Raw genomic sequence first — 14,509 nt, forward strand, 5'->3', positions numbered from 1 at the left:
ACTTTTAGAGAAAAGTAATAAAATTATATCAGTGGCCCTGAGAACTGAAATACTATTTAATACTGTGTTTTCTCAATGATAAACATTTATCTGTCTCTGCTGAGTGGATCTCTCTATGGATCCATTCAATCAAGACATTGACTTAAGAAGCATTTCCTAGTCTGTCATCAGACTGATGAGCAAACAGAGCCACAGCCCCTAAGAACTCCTGAGAGGTTGATCGTGTCCTGAGCTGAAGATGTTTCCAGAACAGCAGAAAGGAGAGTTCGTGAGTGTCTGGGTCCGAGACCCCAGGATTCAGAAGGAGGACTTTTGGCACTCTTATATCGACTATGAGATATGCATTCACACGAATAGCATGTGTTTTACAATGAAAACATCTTGTGTACGAAGAAGGTATAGAGAATTCGTGTGGCTGAGGCAAAGGCTCCAAAGCAACGCATCGCTGGTACAATTACCAGAACTCCCATCTAAAAACTATTTTTCAACATGAACAATCGCCAGCACGTCGACCAGCGCCGCCAGGGCTTGGAAGATTTCCTCAGAAAAGTCCTGCAGAATGCACTCTTGCTTTACGATAGCAGCCTCCACCTCTTCCTGCAGAGCCATCTAAACTCCGAGGACATTGAAGCATGTGTTTCTGGGCAGACCAAGTACTCGGTGGAAGAAGCCATTCATAAGTTCACCTTGATGAACAGACGGTTTCCCGAAGAAGAGGAGGAAGGGAAGAAAGACACGGATGCAGAGTATGACTCAGAGAGTTCGTCCTCTGGGCTTGGACACAGTAGTGATGACAGCAGTTCTCATGGATGTAAAGCAAGCCCAGCTCTGCAGGAGTCCTGAGAAGGAATTCTAGCACTACCACCTTCGGAACAAAATTGTGTCCAGCCAGAAAGAACGCTTGCTCGTAATAGATTCTTACCTAACGCCACTGTCAGTATCCTAGGTAGTTAAATTCTTAAAGTGGTGAGTTATTAGTAGTAGTAGTTTTATGTTGTCTAATTCTAGCCAAGCTTCTGTATGAAGCTATAAGGTCTGTGAATGCCATTCGACCCTTTATTGCCATCCCATGCTTGTAAATACGATCCTGCTCTCAAGTTCTCAAGTGAAATGAGTTATATGCTATACACACACACACACACACACACACACACACACACACACACACACACATATACAGTGAGTCTTAACTGAATTTTAAAGAGCTAGGTGTATTAGTAGCGTTTAAAGCCAGACAGACTATCCTTGCTCTATCAATGAGGACATTAGCTGTAAACACAGTGTGACCGTAGCCAGAGTACAGAGTCACAGCACAGCAGACTGCCTGCCTCTCTGACGAGTGGCTCTTGTTTTGTGAGGACTTCTTTGGAAAATACTTTGCCTTCAGGTATTTGATTGAAATATTTAAGAGTATTTAAGGTTTCCAGTATACTGTGTCATGTGTCAATGGAAAAATACGTCTTACAAATAGAGATGTACTAAAAAAAATGTTTACATCTTAGGAGGGAGAGAAACAGAAGTGTTTGTAATTTTGCTTAAATTTGTCACATGATAAATACATTCTCACTGTCCAAATTCAGCTTAAACATGGCTTCTTGGTGACAAGTCATTCTTTTACCATTGTGCAATTAGAATCATAGCTTATGATTTATTTTCTGACATTAAAAAAAAAGTCACCAGGTAACTTTCATTAGTGGTGGCTCCTCTGGTAGGTCCTGTTCATTTTTTTTTTTCAATTAGAAAAAGATTTTTTAAGTGTTAATTTTACCCATAAATATTTCAGTAATTTTGGAGTGGGAGTTGGGTTGCTAATGTCAGACTCATGTTCACATTTTAGAAGCCCTTTCTTTTTAGGTGTCTTCCAGAAGATTGGCTTAGTTTGAATAAAATAACCTTTTTTTTTTTTTTTTTGAGTGGCCCGAAGATAAGATGTCTCGGGTCTACCATGAGCTTCCGGTTTCAGATAAAGCAGCATTTTCCTGGGATTAATTAGCCAAGTACTCCCCAGAGTCTTCAAGGTATCTCTGGGAGCCAGCGGAAGGAATTTTCACCTAGGTGGGATAACTTGTTGCTTCCAATGGCTCCCCCTCCCATGGGTGCAAAAGCTGCTGCAAAAAGCAGCCATTTATTTGGGTCCTTAGGAGTTATTGTATTAATAAAAAGTTATTGAATAGTCCTTTGAGATGCCTGTTACAGAGAATTGGTTTAAAAAAAAAAGAAGAAATAAACATTAAATTTGGAATAAGAATGATTGTTTTTAAGTTCTGTCTGAAACATTATTAAACTTCTGTACATATTTTGATTCATGCCTTATATCCTGTTTAAAAGAAAAGCATTTCCTGAGCATCTACAGTAGACAAGCTTCTGTTTGGATACTGAAGTGTGAGGGAGTTAATTCAGTGATTCTAAATCAGTTCCCTTGGATTTGCTTTTCCTTTATATATCTGAATCTCATAAAAAGAAAAAAGCCCCATCAGTTCATTTGTATTCTTTAATTCAAAAATTTCTAAACGTTCTTGGTTTGAAGCACACTAATATTTTAGAAAAAGTTTAATGGCTTGTAGTGACCTGTTCGAGTCAGTCAACAGGGTCTCCAGCGCAGGAGTGAGGATGCACGCTTCCAATTCCCGGTATCCTTCACTGTATCTTGCTTACTGGAGTCCAACATTGAGGCGCCACTTTGTAACCGCCTGAGCTGCCCCACGTTCGGGGGTCAATTTGTAACGGCCCGTTCTGCTGCTCCGGTCCGTGAGTCAGGGTCTAGCAAGAGAGAGAGTGGGGGCGAGAAACGTGAAGAATAGAGACAAGACAGGGAGTTTGATCAAATCTCATTTATTGAAAGGAAATCCTGGGTATTTATACGCTTTACCACGTGCCTTGCCCTCGTGGACAAGCAGGGGAACACAGCTAAAGGCACTATGTCACGTGCCTTGCAGCGTGGATACCACGTGTGCCTTGCAGCTGACGGCACTAAACAACAAAACAGGATATGTGAGAAAAACAAGATGTTTATCAGAGTGTGGGCTGTTGAAAACAAGTCTCTTGTCAGGGTATATGGCTCGAGATGGCTGCAAAGATGATAGCCGCTTTCGGCTAGGAGTCGGCTCCCAACAATGGCTAGCCATTCAAACAGAAGAAATTCCCATCAGTGTTGCTTAATAATTGATTTGATCCAAAATTGGTTTGAACTATGTTCTAGATGGCTACTGATTTAGTCACTGTTTTATTGGTATGAAAAGACACCATAACCACAGATTCTCTTATGAAAGAATTTAATTGGGGCTTGCTGACAGTTTCAGAGGTTTAGTTTATTATCATGTTAGGAAGAATAACAGCATGAATGCATGTTCTGGAGCAGTAGCTGAGAGCTACATCTTAATCTATAGGACAAAGGGAAAGGGGGAGGGTAGAGAGAAGAGAGATGGGGGAAGTAAAAGGAGAGTACGGGCTTTTAAAAACTCACTGGAAATCACAAAGCCCACTCCCCAGTGACACATTTCCTCCAACATGGCCATACCTCCTAACCTTCTAATCCTTTCAAATAGCATCAGTCCCTGGTGGCTAAACATTCAAATATATGAGCTTGAGGGGGGACATTCTTATTCAAACCATCATAGTTACTAAAAGGGCATGTGCTCTACTTAGTCCAGAACAGCTTCTTGGAATCATTTTTATCACTAGTTCTCATTTATGATGGATTGGATTTTGTGTAGCCTTTTCTGTTTTTCTTTTAAATAATAAAATTATAATGATTGCAGTACAACTTTGCTTAGATATTCACTGTTAAAAGAAATGTGCTACCATCTAATGTTGTAAATCATAGCTAGGTAAGTCTGCTGTCTGTTGAGAATCCAGACAGTTCTCTACCACTGTGTTTGCATTGAAATTCTAAGTGACCCACAAAGCCCCTGCTGTAACACTTGGGATATATGGGAAACATGCATATTAGTGTCTCCCTCTCATATTAACACTTTCAGACATATAATTCAATTGAACAACTTCTGAACTAACTAAAAATAATATTTTCTCAGCCCTGTTACTATAACTGAATAGTACAGAATGGTCAATTTATACAGGAAATGTTTCCCCCACCTCTGGAAACTTGGAAGTCTAGGGTATAAGGTCCAATTTTGGTAAGGACTCTTTGGCTATTTGTCTTAGTCAGTGTTCTATTGCTATGAAGAGATACCACAATCACACAACTCTGATAAAGGAAAGTACTTATTGGAGATTTATTTTAAGAAATCTAGTCCATTATCAGCATAGTGGGAAGCATGGTGACATGCAGGCAGGCAGACATTGTCCTGGAACAGAGCTGGGAGTTCTACATCTGGATCCTCAGATAGCAGTCAGAGAAAGACACTGGGCCTGGATCGAGCATTTGAAACCTCAAGGCCCAGCCCTTGTGACAAGCTTCCTTCTTTGAGGCCACACCTTCTAATTCCTGTCAAGTAGTGCCACTCCCAAATGACCAAGCATTCAAATCTATGAGCCCACGGGAGCCATTCCTATTCAAACCACCACACTGGTACAGCACATCATATGGAATGGCAGAATGTGTGATAAGAATTTGAGTTTGTATCATAGCCACTTCCCTGATCCCATGGTAATCCACTCAGCCAATGGGTTTATTTAGATGACCCAGTCACCTCTCTCACATCCCACTCTTAATACCCTTAGTGTGGAGCTTCAGAGACTAACTAATACACAGATCCTCAGAGGTAGTATTTAAATACAGCCTGAGTCAAGAGAACATTTGGCTGATGATAGCATTCCCAAAGCAGTGCCGAGCTACCTCTGTCCTGCTCTGTGAAGATGTTCTGTTTTCTGTCCTGCTGTTCCTAAATCACAGCTGCTACTGAGTACACGAAATATGGCTCTGGTGGTAGATAAAGTGAACCTTTAATTTTTAGGTTAAAGTTTATTATATCTTCAACTAATTTTAGTTTGTATTGCTCTACATAGCTGGTGGGTAAGATCTGGAACAGTGTGATGAATTTTGTCAGACTTTAAAAGTTTCTTGGTGTAATGTAAGGTAAGATACTTCAGACTAGGGAGTATTTTATTTACACAAGAAATTCCATAAAAATAATACAGAAGATGCTACTCTTTCTTATGCATTGTGTGCATTTAGAATGCATGAAGGCTTAGGTTGCCTCTTTGGATTGTATCTGTGAAGTGGGTATAAACTGAAGAATGCATTCACCAGTTGTATTCCAAAATTCAGTGATGTCTACACACAGTGTTCACAGAATTGCTGATTGTGACTTTCACTTAAGGATGGTCTTATTTAAAATAATAAAAATAAATAAATACATTTTATACTCATACTATCTTTCTGACGCAGTTTAGGTTTCTTCTATGCTGGAACAATCAGACACTTTAATAGTCATTTGAATTCTATGGAATTTGTTTCCTTTAATTTTCTTTTATAAGATATTTAGTTCTTTAGTTGTGTGTGTAAGCATATGAGGACATCTACCATGACACAAATGTGGGACTTGGGGTACAACCTTGTGGTGTGAAAGTCAGTTTTCTCATTCCACTGTGTGGTGCCTAGAGTTGAGCTTAGTCTTGGTTGTGATCATCTTTACCAGCTAAGCAGTCTCAGTAACCCTTTTCCTTGTAACTTCATTTTCCCCCAAACCTCCCTTCTTGGAGGTATCATGAAGTTCTGGAAGCTCTCTTTGCTTCTCCATCCCTGCAGTTTCCTGTAGAGCCTCTCAAAGGCCACTGGGAGCCTAGCAAAGCTTCTTACCCAGCAGATGAATTCTGCAGAAGTCACCAGATCTTCTTAAACATGAGGCCCACAACTGGTACAATGTCATTTTCTTTGGTCAAAGATAGTAATGGGCCTGGTCTACTTCAAGACAATGGAAATAGATTTGGTTTCTCAGTGGAAAAACAGCAGATACTGTGTGTTGTTTTGTTTTGTGGTACAGATGATTGAACATAGGATCCCCTTGATTCCAGGCAAACACTGAGTGTACTAATTTTCCCTGCTCTAGGTTCTCTTTTCCAGAGAATGCTAAATCAGTAATAAAGCACTGTATAAAGCATGTATGGACACTATGCAGTTGTTACCTCATGGGGATGCTGGTTTACAGTTTCCTGGCTATGTTCTTTATTTCTAATGCCAGTTGTCATGTCTAGATTCTGATTCTGATTTTGGCTTCAGAATTTTATATTCCCATTTTTTTCAATGTTCTGTGTGATGTGGAACAATTTTAAATGTACAAAAATAGGTTCACTTTTCTCCAAGGTCCTTGGTAGTCTGACTTCTCCTGCCTTTAGGTATTTGATTATTTTATATTACCATTCCAGTTTTCCTTCACACCACTATTCTTTCTCCCCAATGAATCTCACCCAAATCTAGATGGTTCTCCCGGTTTTCACTGGGCAGTTCAGTCCACGTTGGATGATCATCTATTTCCTATGTGAGCCTCAGCTGCTCTGCTTACAAAACAGGTGCTGAATAAACGTCTCTAGATTCAAGTTATAAACAATTTTAAGATGTTTTAGAACATCCTACATTTTTAACAATATTAATAGATTCATAATAAAGACTATAGATGAAAGGTATTGTACTCACCAGGTTCCCAGCATTCCCTGTCCCTTTAAAAATATTATAAATTGTCATGAGCATTAACTGTTCCAATGTATAAAGACAGTGATACCTATCAAGGTTGCATAAAGTCCTTGTTGTCATGGTGATCTGGCACAGATGGAATTCAGTGGTCTGAATCCCATCTCTTTTACTGTATTATATCAGATTCCATCTTATTAGATACTAAGATTGTATTCACACATTCCACCAAATCAAACAAAACTCAGAATGTTCCCCAGTTCTACCTGAAGCGAATTCGTTGCAATTAGGATCAAGCCTGAATGTCCTAATTCCCCTGGTGAAATTTATTTAAGAATCTTTCTCATTGGCTTCAGAGTATTGTGGGTTGCTCATTGATATCCTCTTTGGCACAGCTAATTTCTATTTCAAATATGATATTGGGAATTTTTTTTCCTGTTCATTCAAACTACAAGACTCTGGCTTGAGTTTTGTCAATCTGAAACTGATAACTTTTGCTTGCCCTTCATATTTTGCAGCAAGTCATTGACTTATAAACATGGTGAATAATGGTATTGAGATATATGCCCTTGCCTTGACAATTTAGTCTTATACATACTCTGGGTCTCATTAGATGAGAGAGAGTGAGCGACATGGAATACAGGGTGGAAAATCCATACTAAAACTCAACGGACCAGATATTTTGGAGTTTTCATGGCTGTAGAAGAGTTGTACAAATGATATTCTGAGGATTGGAACCAAGATCTTGTGGTTTGGATCTGAAATCTGGCACAATAGGAATGATGCCTGGGGTTGTCTTAGAAGTTCATCAAAGTCCCAAGTTTACCAGGCTTATGCCTGCAAATGCCTAAACTTTTTGCCAACTTGCTCAAGGGTACTTGGGAAGTTGTTTCCCAGAATTCTTTTTTCTGTACTCAGCTATCTCTGCACACAACTGTGGCTTAAGTCAGCCCTAACTGGGGACACAACACAGCTTCATCCATGTGGTGCCAATTTATCAGGTATGTAGAATGTGTAAGATTTGGAGACATGGAGGCTTCCACCAGATTTCATAGAGGGTCTGGGAGGTCAAGCAGTGTGAGGCAGGGTTGGAGTGTCTGGAGAAAGTTCCTGTGAAGGTGAAGCTAAAGAAAGAACAGTGACCCCAGGAGTTAGAGTTTAGGGGGCTGGAGATGCCAGAATCATAGAATGTCTGCTGACTAAAACCGTAGATGGTGAGTGAAGCCAGCCCAGGAGAGAAGTCATGTTGAGGATAGCAAGGCCACAAGGATAAAACTGACCATTTGCTGCAGGTGTCAGGCTTGGATCTGCAATATATAATTGTGAATGACACAGAAATACAACTCTTACCTCAAAGGGGATAAGAGATTGCTTACTCAGGAGCCAAATGTGAATGACCACAGCCTGGAAACCCAGACTTAGATCGCCTCAAAATTTCATGTTTCAACATGAAATCAGCCTCGTGATTTTTTTTTATAGTAACCAAACCAAATCATAAATCAAAATAGTTTTCAAATATGTTGGAGGAAACATGGAAGAGGCTATCACACAGCAAAGTGGAGATATCTCTTCTATAGGCCATAAATGCTATCTAATGACTCTCAGCTCTTGGTTGTTGAAAAATAGGGTTTTGTTAAGGTTTTTGTTAGTCATAGGATGCTGGGCAGAAATGGCTATTTAGAGGGCTAAATTCAGCCCAAGATAAATTGCAATTAATTTCTGCACCTGCAGCATTTGAAACCGTGCAGCCACTGAAGCATCAGTCAATAAGCCTTTGCAGACACAGCTGGTTTCCAGGAACTCCCATTCCCAGTGTCTGCCTGCCTCTGTTCCAGTCTTGCTCTACTCTGATACTTTCTTGGTATTCTCCCATTCCTCTCCTTTGGAATGGAGATGTGTATTGTGTGTCATTGTGTGTAGTGTGGCTGACTTGGTGAGGGTTACTATGCTGTGATGAAACACCATGACCAAAGCTACTTGAGGAGAAAAGGGTTTACTCAGCTTATGCTTCTGTACCACAGTCCATCACTGAAGGAAGTCAGGACAGGAACTAAAGTAGGGCAGGAATCAGGAGGCAGAAGCTGATGCAGAGGCCATGGAGGAGAGAGCTGTTGACTAGCTTGCTTCCCATGGCTTGCTCATGTTGAGATTTGGTCTGCTGCTATGCATTGTAAGGCTAAATTCTACCCTTAAAGGTCTAGGCCTATGATTGACTTCTCATATTTCCAAGCTTTTGTTGTGCAAACCCTGTTTCTTGATTTAAACTATTGACTAAATAAAATTGGCTACAGCCAATTACTGGTGGGATTAGAGGTACATGAGTTTAGAGTGACCTGAGGAGAAGGAGGAAGAATAAGAGGGGAAGAGAAACCGCCATAAGGGGAGATGGACCATGAGCACAAGGGCAGGAGAAGCAGCAAGTATCTGGGGTACACTGCGTGGGAGATAGTTGGGCCAGCAGTTAGAAGTAGATTAAGGGTTACCCCCCAAAATTGTCAAAGCCAAATAAAATAACCATGGTCTGAGTCTCATTTATATATAAGCTAGTCATGGATAAGTTTAAATTGGATGTACTACACAGTCAGCCTGCTTTTTTATAGAACCCAGGACCACCAACCCAGAGGTATCCCCTCACAATGGGCTGAGCCCTCCCCCATCAGTCTCTGACTAAAACCATAACCTACAGGCTTACATATAGGCTGATTTTATTGAGACATTTTTATCAATTGTGGCTTCCTATTCTCCAGTGACTAGTTTGTGTCAAGTTGACATAAAACTAGCCAGTGCAGTGTCTTTTCAATTGTGCAGGACTCATAGCTAAGACTGTGCATTGAGTCTCAGAGGAGGCATTGGAATCTCCAATACAGCAGCACATCAAACTCTCGGAGAGTGACAAGAATGTGGTTTCTCAATCTTTCTGGAAAAAAAGAAGCAACTTTAATCCACCTATTTCTGCTGTCACACTCTAGCTAAAAGTACTGCAGTCAGTGGCTTGGGTGACTAGCCAGTAGCTCTAAATCAGTTTTCAGGGTTTGTTGATAGGCTCACAGGATTGAAATCACTTTGGTAGGGTAGTCAGTGGTCTGTCAGCCCTTACATCATTTCTCCAGGGTGATTTGTGAGTACTGTGTGCTCCAGAGGGCTAATGATGTAAGAAGAATGTGAGCTCTCAATGGAAAATAAGGGCTGAGTGACATCAATGGAATGGAGAACTCCATCTCTGTTGCCATCATCCCTCCTGTCACACAACTTTGTCCAGTAGAACATAATACAGAGTTTACTTCCACCCCAGAACCTTGATGAGACAAGAAGCTTTTATTTTTATTCAATACTCATCTCTCTCATGTGTTGAAATGTGTTTCTCTATTAAGATGTGTGTGTGTGTGTGTGTGTGTGTGTACATAGGAGAGGGAAGTGGCATGAAGTTGATGTGAAACATGTTCAGACAGGCTGCTGGCTGCCTGTCAGGGATATTTATTCATTCATCTTGACTTATTCTAGATGAATAGGTCTCTCTTTGCAAACATTATTTATGTCTCAGACTATAACCCATATTTCAGCTGTCATAAGAACATGATAGTAACATGAGAAACAAGAACATGAGATACAAGTAGTATCTCAGCAAAGCCCCGGAGACAATTACAAGTTGTGATCTCTGATTTGTGGCAATAAATCTACCATTAGCTGCAGCAATTTTATAGCATAAATAAGTGCTCAGAAAAAGAAACTCATTTCAATACATACTCTGTTATAAAATTTCATATAATAATAATGTAGAAAACAAGAAATATTTTACCTTTTTTGGATGTAGAATTGACCCAAATAATAATTTCACTAGGATCTAGTAAATATATATATATATATTAGAATAACTTACAGACTGTATTTACCTGGCTGGTGGTTCAAGAATCCAGAAGTTTCTCAGTCCACATGAGGCTGGTTGTTTTAGCTGTTCCTCAGTAGATGCTGGAATCTCCAGGAAGAACAACACTAGTGAAGGAAGAACTTGCTACCAAGGGGAGAGCAAACAGGCAAGAACAAAATCCTCCTTCTTCCATGTCCTTAAATACGCTTCCAGCAGACACCATTGCCCAGATTAAAGGGGTGTCCTCATGCCTCAAGGTCCAGATCAAAGGTGTATGTCTTCTTCCTACCTCAAAGTTCCAAATGAGAAGTGGATTCACCTACTTCAAACCAAGCAAAAAATCTCAGAGGTCTGTCCTCCATTTCTGGGTGGTAGATCATTCTAGATGTAGTCAAGTTAGCAATCAAGACTAGCCTTCACAGTCCCCAAACAGAGCCAAGCCCTACTACTTTTATATAGGATTCAGTGGCCCTCTAAACACCCAACTTTATCCCATAGATGAGTATAGCTCTGGCTTTCATCAAAGCAGCTTCTTTCAAAGTGGACAAAGCTTGTACAGAGAACCATGACTGATAAAAGTTCAGAGAATATGTGACATGCCCAAATGGAACATCTCTCTATAGTATGGTTCTTATACCTGAGGCTCGGGTCATGGAGAAAGAAGACAGAAGAATTGTGAAAGCCAGCAGACGGGGAGGACTGCTGTGAACCAGTGTCTTCAGGACACAGGAAGGACGCTACTTCCATGAATCTCTACAAGGAAGTTTCCTGTACCAGACCACACCAGCTGACATCCCAGCATGGACATCCAGCATGGAGGAAGGGCTCATAGGACCCCATTCATGGTTGAAGAGCTATAGACAGTCAATGGCTGCTGAGAGACAGTGGGTTCAGACAGAAAGTGATGAGCCCCTGCAGGCAGGCTGCCCACTCTGTTCTTTTATATGAGAGTTGATACTAACTCAACGAATATGTGTGTGTGTGTGTGTGTGTGTGTGTGTGTGTATTTGTTTATTATAGAAGAGAACACAAGTTTGAAATTAAAGGAGTGAATACGATGAAAATATATGTATGAAATTCTAAAAAATTATCAATGCAAATCTCTCCTTTTAAACTGAGAATGGCTTCTCCCTCAGCAGATAAGCCAGGAGACTTCTTAGCTCCTGGGCATATGAGGTCGGGGAGGGGGAAGTCAGCCTGTTTAGGAGGATAAACATGTCAGGACCAAAGCAACCCAAAAGCCCAGCCACTGATTGCAGTACTTTTATCTAGAGTGTGACAGCAGAAATAAGGTGGATTAAAGCTGTTTTTTTTTTTCTTCCAGGATTGAGAAACCACATTCTTGCTGCTCTTGGAGAGTTGGCTGTGTTACATTTGCTGTCTTTTCTCCTCCACGCTTGTTTCTACTTCTTTGCCCTGTTCTCCAAGATATGATCAACAGACAGGAATCTTTTACACTAGTGCAAACACCCAGCCTCTTTCCATTCAGAGTAATTGCAGTGAGTGTAAGGAAAGTGATATATTTAAACAGAAATTGCACAATTACCAAACTTAACGATTCCGGCTCCCTCGCTCCAATGAAATGAAGCAAACTGAGTTCTGCCTGGACTCTCCAGTGACTGTAGAAAAGTAAAAACAGGACGAGAAGGAAATCAACAACTGTAGCATATCCATCTCCAGAGATGCTCCTTCTTGCACAACAGTGTGGCCTGAGGTACCATCACTTTCTGAAATCCAGTTCCGCTTCTAGGCTTTCCAGTGCCTGTTTGTCTGAGAGGCTCACAGAGACAGGGTTTGGTGGAGAGGGAAGTCAGTCCTCTGGTGTGTACTTCACAAGTACACCATTTTTATGATCCTTGTTTATTTGTGGCATTAAACTAAGTTGAAATTTCACAATTTTTCCTCATAATTAATTAACATCTAAAAACATTTCTAGCAGAAGATTTTCAAAGTCAGGTGTTAACATTAGTACAGAAGTAAAGGGTTTTCTCGTGACATTCCCATTTGTCTGGTTGATCCGGTTGATCCTCCTCCAGCGTTCATCCTACTGCCATTGCCCCATCCCTCTGGTCATCTCCCTCTCTTTATAGCTCCAACTTCTGTACTGTCACAGGCCCTCCACTGCCCTGGAGTTCTCTTCCCTCTCATGTTCCCATTTCTAGGTTCATGACGCCCATATGCATGAATATAAGCATACATGTGTTGTATATAGCATATACACAAATTAAAATCCAGGATCTGAATCTGAGGGAGACATGCAGTATTTGTCTATCTGTATCTGGCTTATTGCTCTCAACATGGTGACATCTAGTTCCATTCTTTTTTATGGCAAGGGGGAGATCTCATTTTTTTTTTTATAGCTGTATAAAGTTCCACTGTGTGCACACTTGCCCTGCCACACTTGCATTGCCAATCTATTAGCTCATGATCACTAGGCTGCTTCTATTTCTTGGCTGCTAGAAATAATTTGATAATAAACATGAATATTCAAATATCTCCATGGCAGATCCTAAAGTCCTATGGGTTCTGAAGTGACAGAATTATTCCCATCCACAACAGTTTCAAAAGTGACATGATACTTTAACATAAGCCTAAACAAAGGCTTGAAAGGTTTCCATAGTGAAAATTTTAAGACAATGAAGAAATTGAAGACATACATACACACACACACACACACACACGCACACACACACTAATTGAAAGACTTTCATGGTCTTAGGTTAGCAGAATTAATACGGTGAAAAAAATGGATACGTTGTTGAAAGCATCTGCAGATTTAATAATGTCTCCACTGAAATACCAATGAAATACCAATTATTTACTGAACTAGAGAAGAACAGTTGTAAAATGCACATGGAAACACAACAACTATGAAGCGCCAAAGGCAGACTAAACAGAAGAACATCTTCTCAAATCATGCTGCAGACCCATAGTAACAAAAGTTTGATTCTGGCACCAAATGTAGACCAATGGAGTAGAATAGAGGGTCCAGAATAAACCCACACAAAGAATCCCAGTGCCGCCTGATTTTTGACAAAAGTTCTTAAAAACATACATTGGAAGAAAGACAGACTTCTCAGTAAATGATGCTGGCAAAGATAGGAGCCCTATCCATGCATCCTTTTGAAAGAGTAGAGTTAGTTGCTTTTAGGAGAAATGAATATTGAATTCATTTAGATACTCTGCAAAATTACATCTTCTGTGGGGAAAATTACCATCTCATTGCTAGACAGGCCTATTAATGCTTACCACTACAGAGCTGGAAAATAAGGTTATGAGCAGAATATAAAACCAGGACGACATTAAGCAAATGAAGTTCATAAAGTATCTATAAAAAAATACTCCAAAAAGTCGAAAGCAGGAAAGGTGACATATTAATGTCATGACATCAGCTGCTCCTATCATATACTAAAATGGCAGTTTTGTGTTTCAAGTTTAAAGTTAGTGAGACAAAACTAGAATTTGTGTAATGGTAAAAAGAAGCAGTAACATTTCCAGGCCTTTATGCAAAGTTCTGCATGAAATAAATGTGAATTTATAACAGGTGCCTTCATTGATAGCTTTTTGAATCTGGACAGATCTAACAAGCAGCATACACTAGCCTTGGAGAAACTGAGTAGCAAAGTCAATGTGTCAGCTTTCTGTCACTTGGTACAACTACTAAGAAAATCAACTTAAAAGAGGAATCATTTATTTTCACTTATGGAATCAGATGTTTCAGTCCACAGTTAGTTGGACTTCTCCATCACCTTCTGATTAAAAGTTTAATAAGTGCTGAATGGCCTAGAGCAAGGCAAGAGAAAATACTTAGGAACTCTGGGAAGGGGTCTGTGGTGGGAGACTGACCAGTCAGACACGGAAGAAAACAGATATATAAAACCGAGAGCCACATGGCAGAACATAGATTGATATAAATGGGCTAATTTAGGCTATAAGAGCAAGTTAGGAACAAGATAAGACCTAAAGCTTTCATGAATATAAAAGGCCTCAGGAGCTGGCACCTCAGAGACAGTCCCATTACAATGCCCTGCAATAATTTCTGAGAGAAAGAGAAAATG

At 40.2% G+C, this 14,509-nt stretch overlaps 1 pseudogene; it reads left to right on the forward strand.

Moving 5' to 3' along the window:
- Window positions 1-232: 232 nt before the first annotated feature.
- LOC114638665 lies at window positions 233-875 on the forward strand (annotated as a pseudogene).
- Window positions 876-14,509: the final 13,634 nt, after the last annotated feature.

This window comes from Grammomys surdaster, unplaced genomic scaffold, assembly GCF_004785775.1.
Source record: "Grammomys surdaster isolate TR1022 unplaced genomic scaffold, NIH_TR_1.0 125617, whole genome shotgun sequence".
NCBI lineage: Eukaryota > Metazoa > Chordata > Mammalia > Rodentia > Muridae > Grammomys > Grammomys surdaster.